The 15,808-nt window shown below is 46.0% G+C and overlaps 1 long non-coding RNA gene across 6 annotated transcripts in view; it reads left to right on the top strand.

The window, feature by feature from the left end:
• Positions 1 to 15,808, top strand: part of LOC114866618 (uncharacterized) — a 66,280-nt gene that overhangs the window by 35,614 nt on the left and 14,858 nt on the right. For 2 of the 6 annotated variants that reach the window (XR_008696251.1, XR_003787736.3), the window contains 2 exons: positions 12,561 to 13,462; positions 13,582 to 14,993. The exons of 2 other annotated variants lie outside the window; for them this stretch is intronic. This is a non-coding gene — a long non-coding RNA (uncharacterized LOC114866618). Of the gene's footprint in view, positions 1 to 12,560; positions 13,463 to 13,581; positions 14,994 to 15,808 lie in introns of those variants that run through there. 2 more of the 6 variants (XR_008696252.1, XR_003787735.3) reach the window with 1 other exon arrangement.

The following is a 15,808-nucleotide window of genomic DNA, read 5'->3' as shown; positions in this document are numbered from 1 at the left end:
AGAAAATGACCTAACCTAACCTTATCCTCTTATGTCGTGTACTTGGAAATAAAAACGTTTCATAATGTTTGAGTCAGATTGTTCTCATTGCTGGGAACTGTGTGACTTCAGCCTATTATGTCTCCTACAAACTGGCACGGTCTTTGATTCCAATCATCATGACATTGTACAAACCGAGCGATATTCATCTTGGGCTTTTCATAGTCGAGGCAGATGTAAATCCAGGCATGAGCATCCGATATCTGATTGTCATCTTCTTGCCCGACTTTGTCCCGTCGCTGTGGAGCAAGAAAACAACCTGCTTTGACAACGAGGCCTGTTTACCTGCTTTTTTAGTCATAACCTCCTTCAATTCCCGTTTTAATCATGCTGTCACGCCGCTGCCCCTTTAATGCCAATCAGAGCATGAGGAGGAGTTGCCTTCATGCAACAATCCTTCCATTCAGAGCACAATGTAAACACAACTTGCAATCTGCCTTCAAAGATCTGTGTTTCCAACCGCGGGGGGAACATGATGAGCACACAGTTGCCTGGCAGCCTTGTGATAAGGTGTGTGTGTGTGTGTGAGAACTTCTTATCTGTGCACATTTCCACTACGTGCAGGTGCAGCGAGTGTGTGCGAGCGTTGACTTTGAACAAGAAGGCGATGTGTGTTAATGGAGAAGTCGGACAAACTAGCTAATCAACGCCGCATGCGAGAGTCAACAGTGCCGGCCCCCGTGTGCAGACTCTCCCATCCCTCAAACTTAAACACACCACGAGCTATGTCTATTAATGGCTACATTCATTAAGTGGTTTTAACTGGGCGCATTTGTCACGCAGTCCAGTTCTAATGAATTCTATGTCTGAGGAATGGAGGCTATAAAGTAGAAGTAGATGAAACGAGTTGTGTGAAGTCTGAGACGTAATGAAAGCGGACTTTTATAGAATGTATATTCCTCTGGCCAGAGTCTCCCTCTGTATCATTTTTATGGCACGGTCCTTCTTTCCACCACTCTCCAGGCTGAGCCCGGCTGAGGGATTAAACTCCCCCACTTCTCTCACCTCTCGTTTGCCGTGCCTGCCTTCCCTGACGCCCCTGCGCTCTCCGCGCTCTCCCCTCTTTTCGCACCATCCCTCCTCTCTCACCTCGGCGTCCCCTCCTTTCTTCTCCCCCACGCTTTGGCGCGTGTGATCCATCCATCCGTTTGTGAGGCGGCGGCGCAGGGTTTGAACAGAGGCGGCGCAGACGAACACGCGAACGCGTTCTTCTCACTGGCTCTGTTTGGGGAGAAACCTGAAGGCTGGCTTTGAAGTTCAGGCAACAACAGTGCAGCGTTTTTCTGCGTCTGATAAACTAGCGAGGACTTGAGTGTTAATATATGGCCACGCTTGTCCTCTTTCCATTTTCCATAACCTTTTATGTCATTTGAAATTATGCCACACTTTAAACCCTCAGTTAATCGCCCCTTGAATTTGAACTGAAGTGACTGATCATTTCCTTTCATGCAACTATACACTGTGTATTATTATAATGACTTTTTCTTGTCTTCTTCCTCTTCCTTTAACGGTAGAGGCCTGTAGCAGCACCCCTTTGCTTCTTCTTCTCATTGACAGGCTTCAGACATGTTAACGCCTTCTATATGAGCTGAGTGCTGGTCTGCAGCTAATAAACCGGAGCTGACTGATAATGTCTTTATAAACCTGACCTACTTGTGATATATTGAAAATGGGAAATGGGAAGCTCGTGTCTCATGATGCATCTTATCCTTTCTGTGTTGTGTAAATGCCCTTTTATTCAATTTAGATGAAGTATTATGTCTGACACGTGCTTGGACAAGGACAAAACCTAAAAATACATTATATAATGGAATTGGGCCCACTGATATGTGCGCTTGATGTTAGAGCTTTCATCTTTGACTTGGGTTCCTACTACATTATTGCATAGCAGGGTAATAAAATGTTGACCAACCTTTAAGGTCAGTCTAGAGAACAGTCTAAGTTTAAACTTATGTGATATTCTGTCAGGGGGTTGTGGTTGATATATGAAGTGTCAGCCTCAGGTTTCGGCCTCTCCAATCAATTTCCTGAAGCCCCGAGCGCTGAGGACACCCACTAAATCACCTGCGCGCCCCGTCCTCCAACCAAAGACTTGAAACAGCAGCACTTTCGGTCGCTGTGTCTCTCTGAACAGTGACGTAGAAATGCAGGTAGTGCTTCGTGCACATCCCAGAACGTTCCAGTTTTGCCATGATAAAATGCTTCTCATTTAATGAGAAGTGGGTTGAAGAAGATGAATGTCAAACACCTCATTCAGATGTAGCGGGCAACAGTAAGTGCACAGAAATGAATGATGCGGCTTTTTCCCCCTAATCACAGTGAATGTGCATGAATGTGGTCAGTTTTGCTGCTTGAAACGTCGGCTAGAAAATGTTTTGAACTGAATCCTGGGGCCTATGTCATGCAGAGTCTTTAAGGCCTTGACCCAAACTGTGTTAAAGCTAAATGACGGCCATCGGCTCTAAAGACTTGCAGTCGAGACACAACGAGCATCAGCTAGTTTACGTAGTTTAATCAGCTTCTGAGGCGAGAATCCTCAAGCAGCGCGACATCCAAGTCGGTTGTAATGTTTTAAAAGGAATCCGCTCCTGCCAGGGGAGTTTTGGCTTAAATGATGAATTAGCCATGCTTAATTAGAGTCTGTTATCTCAGAAGGGCTTCACGAAACGAGAATAAGCACCAGTTAAAACTTAATGCAGTGCCAAGAAGCGAGAGCTCTCACTTACGCTCTCGTCTAAACAACACACACACGGGCCTGAATTGCAAGGGCCAAAAAAGGAATTTTATTTAGTTTAGTAATTTTCTTACGTAACATTCACTCATGGTTTTACTGTTTAACACATTCTGGCATGTTGCTCCCACTTGCACAATAATGTTGGGTAGGCATCAGGAACAAAGAACTCTTCAAACCTACTAAATGCTGCCTTGTTTCTCTCCATAGAATATAGAATAGTTTCTGTTTTCTTAGTTTTACAGGCTTAACTTTATAGGCTTTTCTTCTTCAGGTGCAAATAATTACACGCATTTGTGCTAATCCCCAGGAGAGCAGCCCACACAAACTAAACACGGGTAAACAGCGAGGAGCCTAAAAGTGGCGCTTTGCTTTAGCGAAGCCGACGGACGGATGAGCTACAAATTAGCCTCACCTGCTGCAAGATTAAAACCCTGTCCACAATCCAACACTAGTTCTCATTGCAATTCACTTTCGCGTCTGGTGGCAAGACTTTCATTTCACCCATCGTTGTTTGTCATCACGTCTGGTGGCAGCGAGGAGGCAAAACTTACTTTAAGCCCCAGCAGAAAGCAGGATGTAGCTGGAGATGGATAATAATCTCCCCAATTGTGGCGGAGCTGATGTCGACAGTATTGCAACTGCAGTGACTGTGGTATCATAATGCTGTGTTTGGAGAACATTACCATAATGGGCTCATTTGAAATGATGGATTGCTTTTACAAAAGCAGCAGCGACTCTCGGCAAGCTGTGCTGAAGGATTTCGCAAAACAAAGTGAGCCTGGTGACTTCCAGCAGGTAACCTGCAGCGGAGCGCTGGAGGTTTAGACTCTTTATACGCGCAAATATTCCGTTCATTCATTATTTGAGACACTTCCGTGCTGTGGATGTTTTTGCATATTGTGGGAGATATGAGACAATAGGTCTCCTGGTGCAGGTAGCCACTTAAAGATGTAGATTCACACATAACAACCCGCAGTTCTTCCTCCAAGTTAGCAGTGGGGAAAGTAGCCTATGGTGACGTATGTGGCTGAATCTGTCATGTGGGGAGCAGGGTGGTGGGTTCTGAGCTTCGTGTGGGAAGATTTTCTCACCATCACACATCAAAACAAAACCTCACAGCCAGCTGAGAGCAGGACGGAAGCAGACGTCGCATAATGGTCTTATTGTTATTAGGCCGCGGCTGCACACCTGCTCAAAGCTTGCTTTGTGTTCGGACATCTTCTGTCCAAGCCTGTGCCACTCGCATTCACAAGTATATCTATCCACGTTCTCCGGTTCTGGTTTGTATCTCCTAGAACAATATATGAATAAGCATACGCAACAGCAGCACTCAGCAGCTTGTATGAGCTGGTTCCTTGTGTGTGTATGTTCTGTGCTTGCTTATAACAAGCCTCTGGAACAGTTTGTATTAACACTCAGCTGTGCTACAGTGGATCACAAGGCAACGTGTGAACCATGTGAGTAATGTGACAGAATGTTGCTTTTACACCATGTATACTGGGAATTCTAATGCTCCTATAAGAAGATGCTGATTTTTGGGAAGCTAAAGCAAAGGCGTGGCCTGGAAGCTGAGTGGGTCGAAGACATTTGTCCCAGTTTACCACTGCAAAACAGGCCCGCATCCCTGGACTAACAAGCAACTTAGAAACATAGCAAATGTTAAATCACAGGAAGTTTATCCAATTGTCTGGGTTCAAATCGAGCTCGATCGCAAACCTAGAGCTGCTGAGTTTGTTGTGCCAGTGCTCAGTTTCCACAAACAAACTGACTTATAAGTCTTATATATTATGTGTGGTTTTGTTCTCATAGTTTCCATTTACAAGCGGTGATCTTAGCCTAAGTAACAGATAAACCCTTACAGGTGAAAGGAGAGGTTTTTAATGAATCATTCATTAATTATCTGTAGGATGGGATCCGTTAAGAATTCATTATTCTGGCAGACGTTGAAGAAAAGCGGCACAGGCTGAGGCAGCGTGGACGGGACTCTGTCTCTTCCTTTCACTCACCCACATTAGTTTGATAAATAACACTGACACATACAAACATCAGGGGCCATCCATCAGCTTCAGACCAGCTCACAGATAGAAAGGAGGGCATCAAATATTAACGCCCACTACACCTCCCTGAGCAAAACACAACTCTGACACATACAGTGCAGTGCAGTTACTGAAACTCTTCAGCAGTGACGCACATTTGCTCCGACGCAGGCCCATGGACAGGTGAGGTAATCAGAGCTGGAGAATCCATCATGGAGCAACAGCATTAACGCTAGCATCTCAAGCTAGAAATGCTGGGAAATATGACTCATTGCACAAAAATCAACTTGATTTATTTGCTGAAGAATCAAACCCCAAGAGTGTGAGTGAGGCTGGAGCAGATCACTGAGTAGGTTAGTATTTGAAAAGAAAACAAAGCTGGACTTTGTAATAGTTTTTTAAATTGAAACATCCATCACTGTTGACTTTACAAATGTTTGCATAGGCCTCTCTGATATCAGTTATTGACTTTAAATTATAGTCAAAAGTATGAATGTCTGACTCAACGATTTACGTTTGCTGAGGTTTAACTGCAGACCTGCTCCTTAGTAACCAATGCTGAATGGTGATGTATTAACATTCAGCAGATGCAGCAGATGTTGGAAAGACATTTTTCTTTATTTTCAATTTACGATTCACAAAATGCATGTTACAGTGGATATTAAATGATGCGTCCACCTCTTAATAGACAGGCTCCTCTTTACTCTACATAGCAACAGGAACCTTTCAAGTGCACATGCAACAGTTTCAGTTTGGACACGGAGTTATTATGCATGACAAGAAAATGATTCACAGCCATAATAAAGTGGCCCTTACAGTTGCATGTGTGCAGCCTGCGGCGCTTTCCACTCCATTACAAACCAACAAAATGGGAGGTGAAGGTGAAGAACCTACAGCCCGAGTGATACCCATCTACCCCCTACCAGGGTTTGCTAAATTGCAAAAGCTACTCCAGCGCTTCCTCTCCCTGCGGTTCCCGCCGGTCCTGCAAATAGGCCCCCAGCAGGAAGCTAACAAGTAGATGACAGCCTGCCCCAGCGTCGACACAACGAACGGGGGGGTCGGCGGCGAACATGACACTTAACCTCTTCCAATTAAGAGGCGGCAGGTGTTGAGGCCGATGACGCCGCGCTTGTGACTTCTCTCCACCTTGCACAAGAACACACGCGACCCTCGTGACAAATCAGCACATCCTCGTGTCGTCATGGTTGCGCTGCATCTTTTCACATGTACTTTTTTTTTTAATGAATGAGCCATATGGGCTCAGCAGGGGGGGGGTCTGCCTCCATAGTCTGGGCCATCCTCAAGTATCATGGCAGTGGGTGACAGGCATCATGTGGGGATTCAGCAGCAGAGGCTGGACAAGTCTTACCCAAAACATATGTGAGTGAGCTTGACAGATGGAGCCTTGGACCGTGGCTGGAGGAGGGTGATGCGGGGCTTTAATGCTGTGTTCTGGATGCCTGCTTCAGATGTGACTTTAAAGGTTTTGTAACTGATGTATTGCTGTGACTAATTCAGCTCTGGGACTCGGTTTCTCTGAAAATACATCAGCTCTTGCATTTCTCTCCAGCCGCCCACATGCGATCCTGTTCGTTCTGACTCATTATGGCATTATACATCTGGGAACATATGCAAAAGACTGAGCTCGACGATTTCTACTGCTATTACTCCAGACGAGCATCCCTGTCTATGCAACCGCTTCATTCTGGTCTGATCATCGTGACCGTATCATGTTGGTCCACCCTCACTTTGACATTTTCCAAACTACTCTCGTCGTTTTCTTTCCTAGAGCTGGATCAGGAAATCAATACCACTCTGAAGAGTAAATGTGAAGACTGAGCCAGAGCCTCATTACCTCAACTTAGCATAATGACTGGAAGCTGAGACAAAGCAATAGCCTCATTCTTCTCCGCTAACACCCTAAAAAAATCTATAATTCACATGCATTTATTTCAAAAACAAAAAATTAGAAATCAGAAGTTTTAAGCTGAAATGTAGATATGACCTCAGTCATGGTGACATTGTCTGCAGGCATATTTGCCAGCTTTTCACAATAATGGCATTAAATCAATGCTATTAGAGACCCAGTGCTGCTAAAGTAATGCAGTGTAGCCTGTCTTTAATTAAGGTTTTTTTCTTTCCTTACTACTAGTTTTAAGGCCAAACTAAAAACAAATGACAATAAGCTGCACTGCCCACACTGCTGCGGCGTGACTCATTTCATCCCGTTGCTTGTCCTCAGCACCAGACTATCTGTAATGAATAAACAAGGCCGTGTGTTACCGAGTCTTTTTTGTCAAAGGCCCAGGCACAAAATCACCAGACAACAAACAGTGCGTATTGTTATTCACCATAAAGTTTTTATTTCGGGGGAAATTGCAGGAGTTTCTTGTTTCTTTTCCCTTCAAACAGTGGTGATAATGGTTTCAAAGCTCTGGAGAAATGCAGTGGAAATCTCATTACAGTGTACACATGCTGGAAAAAATGTTGGCTCCGGGGCAAATTAAACGCCTTCTCCTGAATCGCAATAGGCTTGTTAGGGTTTTAGTGTGGAACAGAGGGAGAGAGGGAGGCTGGGAAACAGTTGCCACTACCTGACTGCTTTAACAAGCGGGGTTAAACTGTAACCACTGGTCTGCTGCGCCCTGCTCAGCAGCAGCTACTCCGCTTGATTTGCATGTGATGTGACTGCTGGGACCATCACTGGATGAGGCAGCAGTGGCCTGGAGCACAGTGGTGTGTGTGTGTGTGTGTGTGTGTGTGTGTGTGTGTGTGTGTGTGTGTGTGTGTGTGTGTGTGTGTGTGTGTGTGTGTGTGTGTGTGTGTGTGTGTGTGTGTGTGTGTGTGTGTGTGTGTGTGTCTGTGTGTGTGATTTTAAATGGAAATTTGTCTCAGTCACCTGCAATAATTGAAAAATAGCGCTAACAAAATAGGATTAAGTCAAATGGAGGCAAAGGATAAAGCATCACTAGTTGCTGCTCCGATGCACTGGCTGAACGTTACACCAGACTGAGCCACATTCTCGTACCAGTACATGAAATAATTATATTTGATAGCAGGCTTTTCAGCTGGTTCTTGTGCAGTAGAACAGAGGCACCTGATCCACCACAGCTCCTACTACTCACACAACAGCTGTAAAATGAAACACATATTTCTTCATCCTTTCTGATCGTTCCGCAAAACACCACCCTGTGGCTAAACCGTGACAAGTGATGCATTATTGTGCATTATCTAGCAATCAGTCAGCGCGGGAACAAGCCACAATTAGTTTCTATTGCATGTCTCGTTGCTGTAATGGAGCCACAGCGAAACTGAGCTCACGGCTCACTTGACACGCTCTCGGTGTTGATCCAGGATAAGAGAGAGCGCTGGAGGTGAAGGTGTTTATGTGGCGTCACTTTATAGTTAAGAGGGGAGATAAAACTCGACTTTGACTAAGGTCATACTTAGAATAGCAATAGACAAATGATTTGGCTCTGTTGGTTGATTGGAATGGACCAGGAGGCGTGTGCGTGTGCGTTTAAGCGCCCGTGTCCCTCTAGATATCGAAACCCGAAAGCACCTTGTGATTTCTGGGTCAATTAACATTCCAGCGCGGTTTCGCAGAGAGTGACTGAGAGCCCCAGGGGCATTCTGGGATAACAGATGCTCACACGGAGTTATACCGTATCAAACTGGCAACACAACCTGAGGATAAAACCCACAAGAATGTCGGCCTTTGGGCTTTTGGCTGTTGGACATTTAATGACGCAGCGAGAAGGTTGAATTCTCTCAAAGGCCTGACGCTGAGAATAAAGAAAGAAAACCCGCGATACAAGCCCCCCCCTGAGGAAAGGGGGGTGTTAGTATTGAAGGGCGGTTTCCACAGTGGCGAATGGGCTCCATCGCATATGGATGAAGGCCGGGCCAAAGGGGGTTCATTTGGACTGGACGAGCGCCAAAGTGATGACACAGTGAGTCAGCAAAGAGATGGCTAATTGATACGAGGGTGAAGAGGAAGCAGGGGAAGTCATAGGATGTGAAAGAGGAGCTAAAACAGTCCAACCTGATCAGAAATAGAACACAGGATGTGACTTTTCAGCACTAGAAAGTTTTCCAGCCCATCCGTCACGAGGGTCACGGCCGCTGATGAGCTCACAGCATGTGATCGGATGGACGGAGGATTCCTGGGGCTGCTCCGTGGCAGAGTTGAAAGTTGAAAAGCGGGTCAGTGTCCGTTGGGATCTAAATTCAGGAAGGGAAGTACAGAAGTACAGAGTACAGATTGGGGAAATGAATGATCATTATGCTTTAATCCATATTTTGTTTCTGTGAAAGCAGAAATGCTCTGAAGGCCGGTTCATGAGGTGCGACGAGAGATAAATGGAAACAACTGCCGGCGAGGTGATTTGCAAATGAGCATTTCGGAACTACTAAGGAGATTTTCGCTTGTGCTTTACGAAATCTGCTGCCTCTTAGCACTGCTGCATCTCTAGTTTCCTAACGGCTGAGGATTAATGAGTGCGAAGCTTTCGGGGAGGATGAGAACTGCAGGGCGAGGTGTTACACGGGGGAGTGCAGCCACATCGTACATGTGAGGATCTCCCCCTTCATACGGAGCGTGTCTGACGAAATGAGGAAATAATGCTTACACGCATGTTTGCAGAGCTCGATGGGAAGATCAAGGGGCTCTCTCATCTCGAAGCCAAATACGAAGCTGCAGCCCACTAGCGTCCGCCTCATCTCAGGAAGTGAACGAGGGGATTTTCAAACTTTGAAGGTTTGGTTGAAGTGACCTTCCTGCAGTGTCTTCAGCCTTAACATATCAAACATCGGAAAAATAAGCGGGCTGAGGAATAGAAGCTTGGGAGGACAGTGAGAAATGAGAGGCAGGGAGGCGGAAAGATTTATGGCCGAGAGAGGAAAATATGGGATGTAGGAGACGTTCTCTCAAGCACATTTACCCGTTAAGCTACAGTATATCATAGGACAGTAAATCCCCCTCTGCTCTCCTGCCATTAGCACCAGGGGCTGGGCGCATTATCACAACCTGGACCTTGGGTTTGCACCACGCTCGGAAAGGCGTGTTCATAAGGTCAGGAGATAGTAATCGTTTGAAACTGAACTCTTCCGGTCTCGTTAATTTAAATCTGCACAAAATGGAAGTGTGAAAGCAAGGCATTGTGGGTTTTCTGGGGGCGTTCGCCGCCAGTGCAGTGACGCCGCCTCCCTTCACCACATTGTCACAAACGTCTCTCACCTCCCTCCGCTGACCATTTTTTAATCTCTACTCCACATCTGACCCATTTTTGTCACGCTGGACGGATATCGCCTAGGACTTTATCAAAGGGCAAACTCATTTTGCGCCATAATTGGAATTGTCATTTATTTCCATCTTCATCATGTCTAAAAATAAGCGGAGTGAGATGGGGAGGCAGGGCTGTCTCCTCAGCTCACCCTTAAATAGGCTCTTATTTCTTTCTGCATGGAGCATAAACAGATTTCCAGGCTTATGTTGACTACACAAAGTTGTGCCCACAGAGGCTGCTACCAGCGCCCACTGCTGTCTGCCTCCCTGCAGACTGTGCGGCCAAATCCTCCCTCTAATCTGCAATTAAAATGGCGATAATAGGTGTTTTCCCAGCTCGGTGCCCACCGCTGCATCTCGGCTCCGTCCTCCCTCCATGCGACCCGCCGTCAAATCCATCACACGCTCGCACAAAACCCCCGTCGGGCTCTTTCCCTATAAGTGCCCGGAGGATTGACCTAGATTGAGCCCACTTCACAAACTCATTTCTGAAAACACAAAGGAGGATTAGCGGAGATTAAGATGACAAGGTCTGAGGGCTGAGAAGTAGCTGCCATAGGCCAATTATAATTATTGGCCCAGCGAAAAGTGGACTGTGGCCAATCCAGACACCAGAGGCTTGAGTTGGATCTGCTCCGCTCCACCACTGCTATTTAACTAAATCCTGAGCCACTGACTGTACCTTTAAGGACAGGATGTAGGTGACGCAGTCTTAAAACAGTTTCCCAATGCTCATACACAGCACCCTGTCGACGGCTCTGTATTCAGCTATTTCCATCAAAACATCAGGCTTTAATCATAAAGGAAATGGATGCGAAACCTTTGAGAATTGGAAATGAAGTAATCTGAAGGTACTGTAGTTCAAAAACGCATATCTGCTTTGCTAGTGTGATTCATTAAAATAATTCATGAATGAAGGTTGCCTTGGATTCATGTTGAGAAATGGCATTTCTGATGAAACCTTCTCTGAGTCTCTCGAATTCCTGCCGTGTGTCACCATCTAAAAGAGACCTGGCACCTCCACAGAGCTGCTGCTCTCCTCATATTAGACATTTTCATGTAGATTGTTGTTCCTCCAGTGATGACAAACACGTGCGAAGCCCAGCACCGCCAGCGCTTTTGATCAGTTCATATGAAGAGAAACGCTACAGATGGAAACATCTGTAAGGAGCACACTCGATGTAGTGCGGTCTCTGCATCCGTCAGCGATCGGCCCGATAAAGCTCGTCTGAGCTGCCAGCCACTTCTCGTCAGTTCTCAACACACGGCTTTGGGTGTTTTGAAAAGTTTTCACAGCACATTGGGGACTGTGCGTCTGACTGACTGCAGCAAAGTGAGTGTGTCTGTGCATTCAAGCGCATGTGCGGTTTGGAGTGTGTGTGTGTGTGTGTGTGTGTGTGTGTGTGTGTGTGTGTGTGTGTGTGTGTGTGTGTGTGTGTGTGTGTGTGTGTGTGTGTGTGTGTGTGTGTGTGGTCCGGTGCAGAACAAAAGCGGACAGTCATCAGCAGACTTGGCGTGTGCACAGCACTTCCAAGGCAGGAAAGGGAGGCAGGCTTTCATCTTCCCTCATGCTTGCTGAGACCCCGATGAGGACCACATGCCTCCGCCGGGCAAGGAATCCTTTTGTGTGATTAATACTAAAAGTTTAGGGGGTCCCCCGCTGGTGGGGCCTGGGATATAGCTTGGAAGCCCTCATCAGGGGGGCTGCTGGACGCTAATGAAATCTCTCCGAGGCACAGATAACAACCTGCCACGGGGGAAGGCAGCGCGGGATAAAACAGTCAAAATCCTAAACAGCTGTCAGACGTCCCGCGTTACTCCGCTAATTACACACCCGGTGGGCTTCCTGACCCCGCCCTCCTCGCACGCCGCCGTGCCAGCGTCACCTCTGCTCCGTCTGCGAGCCCGGCTTAATTAAGGAGGCTGGCCTAATTGATGAGAAATGCAACTTCAAACCGCAGTCTGACGCGCTCGTCGAGCGCTTATAAAAATGCCTGAGAAATTGGCTGGCGCTGGTTCATTAGCTGTGGCCAGGCTCCCTCGCGTCAGCGCTGCAGCCTCTCTGCAGCAGGCGTCCCTTCAATCTGTGGCCTCCAATGTTAGATTCCTTACCCTGTGTGGATTTGCAAAACTTAAAGTTAAGCCCTTGTAAATACAGCTGTCAGAGTGAAACCCACTCAGGCGGCTCCAGGAGTGGAGGGGATATTAGTTTGCTAAGCATTATGGGTAATAATAAGACTTGAACAATATCATTGTTAAGTCCATTAGGAAGGTTGAAGACAAGGTGCTGAAAATAAATTCTGACTTTTTCTATAGTATTATCATTATTTTTGGTATTTTGGAGGGTGAGTTTATCTACACTGAACTATAAATCAGTACACAACATAGTTTAGGTAAGTGGAACTTACTGTGAAGAAGTTCAAATGAATGTAAATAGGTTTCCTTTTTCATTATTTCGAAGGACGTCTTCTCCTCGCGTGCTTTGATCCCTGTTTAAGAGCAGCTGACGAGGAACAGAAGAAGACAGCAGCCACACTCACACCCGCCTCCTCTCCTGTAAATTCCCTCCTTTAATTAAAAGGCTGGAGTTAATTGATTGTTTTGGTTTCCCATTCACGTCAAGAGAGAATAATGTTCACCCTATTCATGCTGCTTTAAAGCAAAATGAGTTTACTTCATCAGCCCACCTAAACCGCCCAGTTCTCCCCCTCCCACCTCCCCCGTTCCTTCCCCAACCTCAAACCACACCCGAGTGAAAATCCATCCAGCAGCAAAAATTGCAGGGCAAGTGCCTTTGAGTCAGGCTGATTAAAAGACCCAAGCACCCCATTTCAAAGAGAATGTAAACAGTATTATGAGCAGGCCGCCTGCAGTGACTCACCCCAAACTGTTATTACATCTACCTTATGATGCCGCGCAGTGTTTCATCTCTCTGCAGTTTTTCAGCAGCGAGATAAGCCTGGGATCGCTGAGGTAAGCTAAGTGGCCTTAAAAGCATCCCTAAGCGGTTAATAAGTACGTACTAATGACCCCCGAACACGTCTTATCAACATGAAACCGCCTGATAGATCCCAGGCACATCCAGAGGGGGGGGGGGCGGCGTTTTGATTTACTGCTCCGTAAATTTGCAGCTGCCAGAAAAACACGAGAATCGTTTTTCAGGACAGTTGCAACATGCAGGTATTGAGCCAAATACACATACCTCTGCTGATCTACTACCCACGCACAGCTTCATCTCTCAATACCTCCCTGCAGTTATCTGAACACAAATTTCTCATTATCTCCCTTTTGCTTGGATTATTATATCTGTAGTCAACATTCACGGAGTGGAAAGAACATTTATGTACAGCATGAGAGATGAAAGTAAGTTTTATTTACTTTTAATGTCATCATCACTGGTCAGTTAGAGTGTGTCCACATGTCTTTACTAGAACTAGACCTGACCCTTAATAATTGACTTCATGTCTATTTATGTGCTGCAGACAGTGTCTTTTCTGGTTGTTGCGGCTACACACTGGTTGCTGATTCCAGGATTGGGTGGCGTCCAGATTTAGGTGATGGAAAAGAAAAACAAATCCGACAACCGATCATTCAATGCTGCCAACACGTCTTCAAGATCCAAACAGACATGTCCATCAGGAGAATGAGGGGGAAATAGAAGAAAGGACTAGACTAGAACACTCACAAGTAAACACAGATAGTCTGAGGTAAACAAAAAAATGTAGATTTTTTTAATTATGTTTAGTAAAAGATGCAACTGCAGTTAAAACGTGTTTTTCAATCAGTTTGTAGCATTTAAAATTTGTTGAGTTCCTTAAGCAGCAATGAGTCAAGGTCATTCACATATTTGTTGCTCCCCAGTGCTCCATTAATTACGGCGCTTCTCTAAATGTCCTCATCTGATGGGAAATCACTTCAGGTGATGTTCAGGCAGTAAATTACTGTGTGGCTGCAGAACAACCCCAAGCAGCGGGGTGTCTTTCCTGCTGTGGACACAAATCTTAAAGAGGGGGGTCAGAGGGATTATCCCGAGAGAAGGCTTAAATAATGACACAAGTGAGGAACAAAAGGGGACGGTCACCGAATGAAAGAGAGAGAAGAGGGGAGCCATTGTGCAACGGAGCAGGCCTCCTCAGACCTAATTACCTCTCATTGGTCCTCATTGAGCCTTGTTGTGATAATGCCGGGGGAAGGGGCACGCTGGGCACAGCCAGCAGAGGTGTGCAGATGACCCTAAACGTGGAGGATGCGACAGGAACAGCAGCCATGTCTTCAAATCGGATCAAATGTGTTGAGCTGCTCTTATTTTGGAAACATCCATGACGTGATGGTGGTGCCTGGAATGGATGCAGCTCCACCCTGCTTCTTGTGAACAAGCAAAAGCCCCCCAGGCTTCTTCAGCTGTGAATCCTCCTACCTGCACCTCCACCCAGCTGATGAAATCCTCTGAAATCCTGAGGGACTGGGCTGCATCCTGTTTGGTTCATCTCAGTTGTATGGGCTCTCATGATGGGGTATTTTCATAGGGCTACTGTATTTAGGCAAGTTTCATCATGTATGTTTGTATTTATTTGCTTTTGTGCCTCCACAGTGCTTTACTGGTCTGGTCTGTCCAGATCAAATGAAATAAATGAAGACTCAATCCAAACAGGACAGGAGAAATGTCACATTATAAAAATTAAATTTGCTTGTTAAATGACCAGTTTGTATGTTTTCAATATTGCTATTTTCAATATTGCTAGACTGGGTCATGTTTCAGCAAGATAAGTTAATATTTCCTGCAGATTATGTCTGTTTGTGTTTCTTGCCGCTTTCAGTGGGAAACTTTCCTTCACACCTGATAAAATATACTTCGTCAACCATACTCTCATCCTGTTTAGGGGCCGTATTATTACAACCTTATTCCAAAAAGCAATAGAAATGATTCTGAAATAGTTTGGTGTCATTGTTAGACTGAAGGACTATTTAAAGGAAAACCTCTTACTTCCTCTCATCCGCCTGATAAATGAGGACGACACGGCGTCGGCTGACAGTCACCTGGAGCCGCAGAGTTGGGAGATGTGCCACTAATGTGCAGTCAGTTTATAGAAAATCATCTCTTCGAACACCAGTGTGTGTGCGCGTGTGTGTGTGTGTGTGTGTGTGTGTGTGTGTGTGTGTGTGCGTGTGCATGCTTGCATGACTGAGCAGCAACTAATGCCTGCGTTGCCAGGCAACAGTGACATGTAGGTACATTGTTTTTATCACACTCGGCCACACATACAGGCCGCCCACACAAGATCCTAGACTTTTAGGCTGTTCAGCCAAGCTCTGCATAAGCTAACAGCACCCAAAGTATTCACAGTGTGGAGGGGTTGAGCTACCAGCGGTATGTTTGGGGAGGGGGGGGGGGTCTACTTCCTGGCGGACAGGAAATTCTACTTCCTGTCTTGATTAATGTGGGGGCTGCTGGATCACAGGGCCACTGAGGGGCCTCCCACACACAGCGCTCCCACATTTCACCCTAAATGTCTACACTTTTTCAAATTTCCTGCTTGAGGCACTGGAGAAATGTTCATGCAAGTCATCTTGAAATAGCATAATGTTTAAGAGCATGCTGGCTGGAGGCATGCTTGTTTATTTCCCAAGCCCCCCCATCCCCCAGTGCACAAGTTCTTTTTGTTTGTGAACGCATCGGGATCAGGAGCCAGAAAAACTGGTGTTTCTCAA

The sequence above is a fragment of the Betta splendens genome, chromosome 12 (assembly GCF_900634795.4).
Source record: "Betta splendens chromosome 12, fBetSpl5.4, whole genome shotgun sequence".
Taxonomy (NCBI): Eukaryota; Metazoa; Chordata; class Actinopteri; order Anabantiformes; family Osphronemidae; genus Betta; species Betta splendens.
The sequence above is the reverse complement of the archived record's forward strand: the minus strand, read 5'-3'. Positions and strand labels throughout refer to the sequence as shown.